Source organism: Mandrillus leucophaeus, unplaced genomic scaffold (genome assembly GCF_000951045.1).
Source record: "Mandrillus leucophaeus isolate KB7577 unplaced genomic scaffold, Mleu.le_1.0 Scaffold25, whole genome shotgun sequence".
Classification (NCBI taxonomy): Eukaryota; Metazoa; Chordata; class Mammalia; order Primates; family Cercopithecidae; genus Mandrillus; species Mandrillus leucophaeus.
The window spans coordinates 5,504,940-5,509,577 of NW_012102587.1; the positions used below are offsets into that span (position 1 = coordinate 5,504,940).

The 4,638-nt window shown below is 37.9% G+C and overlaps 1 protein-coding gene across 1 annotated transcript in view; it reads right to left on the reverse strand.

Moving 5' to 3' along the window:
• Positions 1-4,638, reverse strand: part of EPB41L5 (erythrocyte membrane protein band 4.1 like 5) — a 162,336-nt gene that overhangs the window by 92,424 nt on the left and 65,274 nt on the right. The window lies entirely within an intron of this gene.

The window sequence follows — 4,638 nt, forward strand, 5'->3', positions numbered from 1 at the left end:
TATTTTTTGTAGAGAAAGGGTTTGGCCATTTTGCCCAGGCTGGTCTCAAACTCCTAGGCTCAAGTGATCCGCCCACCTCTGCCTCCCAAAGTGCTAGCATTACAGGCATAAGGCACTGCGCTCAGCCAAGAAAAAGAATTCCTTTTTGCTTTTGAGACGGCGTCTCACTCCATTGCCCAGGTTGGAGTACAGTGGTGTGCGATCATGGCTCATTGCAGCCTCGACTTCCCGTATTCAGGTGATTCTCCCACCTCCCAAGTACCTGGGACCCCAGGCAGGTGCCATCACACCCAGCTAAATTTTGTGGTTTTTGTAGAAATGGGGTTTCACCACGTTGCCCAGGCTGGTCCGGAACTCCTGGGCTTAAGCAATCCTCCCGTCCTGGCCACCCAAAGTGCTGGGATTAGAGGCATAAACCACCATGCCTGGCCCCCAGTTTTGTTTTTGTTTTTTGCTTTTTTGTTTTTGTTTTTGAGACGGAGTCTTGTCTATCGCCTAGGCTGGAGCACAATAGCGTGATCTCGCCTCACTGCAACCTCCGCCTCCCAGGTTCAAGCGATTCTCCTGCCTCGGCTTCCCAAGTAGCTGGGACTACAGGCGCCTGCCACTATGCCCAGCTAATTTTTGTATTTTTAATAGAGACAGGGTTTTACCATGTTGGCCAGGATGGTCTTGATCTCTTGACCTCGTGATCTGCCCACCTTGGCCTCCCAAAGTGCTGGGATTACAGGCGTGAGCCACTGCACCCAGCTTCCTTGCCCCGCCATTTTTTTTTTAAATCATTAAAAGGCATACACCAAGTGGAGAATCATTTATTCAAGAAAATCTACTAAATCTCATTAAGGCCTAAGTCTGTGACATTTGATCCACAATTTGCTTTTCTGTCCCTTTTTTCCAACTTGGTGTGGTGGTAGCTCTACTTCTGGTGGGTGCAGCAAAGAAGATGGGGCTAATACTCCTCTAGTTCTCTATAGTTTAAATCATCTATTTTAAATATGTTCAAGAACTAAGGAAACCACATCTAAAGAAATAAAGTATGACAACTGTGTCTCACAAATTGAGAGTATCATTACATAGACATTATAAAAAAGAACCAGAGAGAAATTCTGGAATTGAAAAATACAGTAGCAGAAATAAATTAACAAAGGGGGTGCTCCATAGCAGATTTGAGTAGGTAAAAGAATCAGTAAGCTTGAAGACAGGTCAAGTGAGATTACATCGTCTGAAAAAAAAGTACAAAGAGAAGTGAACAGACTTGGAGACCTGTAGGAAACCATCAAGTGTAATAACTTAGATGTTAATGAAAATTCCAGAAGGAGAAGAGAAAGAGAGGATAAAGAATATCTAGAGAAATAACGGGTGAAAACTTCCAGATTGATGAAAAGGTTATATCATGGAAAAGCAACTATATGAAAACTGGACTGGTAATATTTACATCAAATAAAATCAACTTTAAAACAAAAGTTACTAGACATAAAAAGGAACATTTTATCACAATAAAAAGAACAGTCCATCAGTACACTATAACAATTATCAACACATACATACCTACCCCAAATTCACAACATACATGAAACAAAAACAGAAACAAACTGAAGGGAGAAATAGACAATAGTTGTAGACTACAATACTCCACTCTCAAAAACGGATTAAAACTAGGCAAAAGATGAACAATGAAACAGAAGATCTGAACACAATAAACTAACACACATCTATGAAACACTCCACTCAGAAAGAGCAAAATATATACTCTTCTTAAGTACACATAAACTATTTTCCTGGGTGACTCATATGGAGGGGGTCATAAAACAAGTCTCATTAAGTTGAAAGGGACTGAAATCATACAAAGTATGTCCTCTACTCATTATGGAATAAATTTAGAAAAAAATAAAATTTTGACGTTCACGAATACATGGAAATTTAGCAACACACTCCTGAGTAATCAAACAAGTCAAAGAAGAAATCACAAGTTAGAAAATAATTTGAGACAACCAAAAAACAAGAACACAACATAGCAAAACTTACTGAATTAAAGCAGTGCTTGAAAAGAAATTTAATATCTTTAAATGTTAAAAAATAAATATCTCAGATAACCTAATCTTCCACCTTAAGATACTAGAAAAACAGCAAAGTAAACCTAAAGCAAGCAGAAGGAAAAAATAATATAGAGCAAAAATTAATGAAACAGAAAAACAGAAAAATCAATGAAACCAAAAGCTGGTTCTATTTGATAAGGTCAACAAAATTGACAAACCTTTTGCTAAACTAGTCAAGAAAAAAAAAAAAAACTCAAAATACTAAAAATCAGAAAGGAATGAGGAGATATTACTATGGACCTTTTAGAAATATAAAGGAAAAGGAATACAAACTGTATGCCAACAAACTACATACCACAGATAAAACAGATAAACTCTAGAAAGACAATAACTCCCAAACTGAATCAAGAAGAAAAAGAGAATCAGGGAGGGCCCTGTGCTGTGGCTCATGCCTGTAATCCCAGCAAGATGTGAGGCGGAGGCAGGAGGATTGCTTAAGCCCAGGAGTTTGAGACTAGCTTGGGCAACACAGGGAGACCCCATCTCTACAAAAAATTTAAAAATTAGCCAGGCATGATGGCAAGTGCCTAGAAGGACTGCTTGAGCCTAGGAGGGTGAGGCTGCAGTGAGCCAAGCCATGCTCAAGCTGCTGGACTGTAACCAGGGTGAAAGAGCTAGGCCCTGCACCACCACCACCCCAAAAAAAAGAGAAGAAAAGAAAATCTGAATAGATCTCTCACAAGAATTTTTAAGCTTCACATAAAGAGAAAGATGGCTTTAATGGTGAATTCTACCATACATTTAAATAATTAATATCAATTATTTACAAATTCTTCCCAAGAAATAGAGAGGAGGGAACACACACAAACTTATTTTGTAAAGCCAGTATTACCCACCCCACATAAAAAAACAGATAATGACATTGTAAGGAAACTACAGGCCAATACCTCTGATGAACAGACACACAAATCCAAAAACATACTAGGCTAATGAAATCCAGCAACATACAACATAAAGAAGGACTATACACCACAACCAAGTGGGATTTATCCCAGGAATAAAATTGCTTATTTGCAAATCAATTTTGTTCTTTGCACTCCTTATGTACAAGGATCATAATTTATCTTTAGATCCTCAGCCACTTGCCAATAACAAATGTATGTTATTCTCTTCATGAATGGCTCATCTGCCCCGACCCCATTCTTTACTTCCTTAAACTGCTCTAATTTTTCATCACGTCAATTTTATCTGGCATTACATGTTTATTTATTCTCTGATATATCCATGGTGCGTTAGGGACAAACTGACATTTTGATAGGTCTTAAATATTTGCTTAATGATAGCAACTACATAAATTCCAAACATTCTATATCAATTTCTAAGTTGCAAAACATTACTTACCTAAGTTCTTCAGGTTTTGTAGCACATGCTAACAGAAGAAAAAAGATAACACCTCATTAGTTTCATCTTACATGATAAACTGCTGCACTATTCAAAGCAAAACCTGAATTGCTTTATAAGCCATGTTTCACAACCACACATTTCTTTCTTTGAGAAAGGGTCTTCATGTTTTGTAGAGACAGGGGTGGGTCTCACTACTGTTGCTCAGGCTGGTCTCGAACTCCTGAGAGTTGAGCTTCTGGGCTCAAGCAATTCTCTCACGCTGGCCTCCCAAAGTGCTGGGATTAATGGTGTGAGCCACCACATTTGGCCCCAACCATAAATCTAAAAACCTTCAATTCACCAAAGTGTCTTGGGGTTCACACCATAAAGTCAACAATGGCAATTATTTTCATTTTTCAAATAAAGCAACAGAATGCATATATATCTCCACCTTTTAAACAGAACCAATCTAAACAGAACCGATCTGTAAGCCTCCAGAGTGAGCTGACAGATTATGAATTATCATCAGTGGAAACCAAGAGGAAACTTAGGGTTTTAAAATCATCACAATTCATTTATAGCTGTATATTTAATTTATAGCCACACCAAAACTTATGAGTATAAATCATTTTTATAAAAAAGTCAATACTGCCAAACATCAGATCATTACAGTTGTTTTTGGACAACTCGTGATGACTCTGACAGTGGAAATACTTAAAATTAAATTTGCATTTTAATGCAAATTCAGCTTAAAACCAAACACAAGGTTTAATTTATTTGTCAAGGTAAACAATGCTTTTTCTTATATAATCGATCTTAATCAGCAAGTAACAATCATGAATTAGGAAATGTCTATGTGTAACAATGATGAATATATTTTAAAATAGTATTTAATAGAATCCTTAATATTATAATACAATATGAAATAAATTTTACTTAAAAAAATTCATCACAAGACAATGTTTTGGCCAGGCATGCCTGTAATCCTTTTAGGATTGGGGAGGCCAAGGTGGGCAGATTACTTGAGGTCAGGAGTTCAAGACCAGCCTGGCCAACATGGCAAAACTCCGTCTCTACTAAAAATACAAGAATGAGCCAGGAGTGGTGGCACATGCCTGTAACCCCAGCTACTCAGGAGGCTGAGGCATGAGAATCACTTGAATCTGGGAGGTGGAGGTTGCAGTGACCTGAGATCACACCACTGCACTCCAACCTAAGC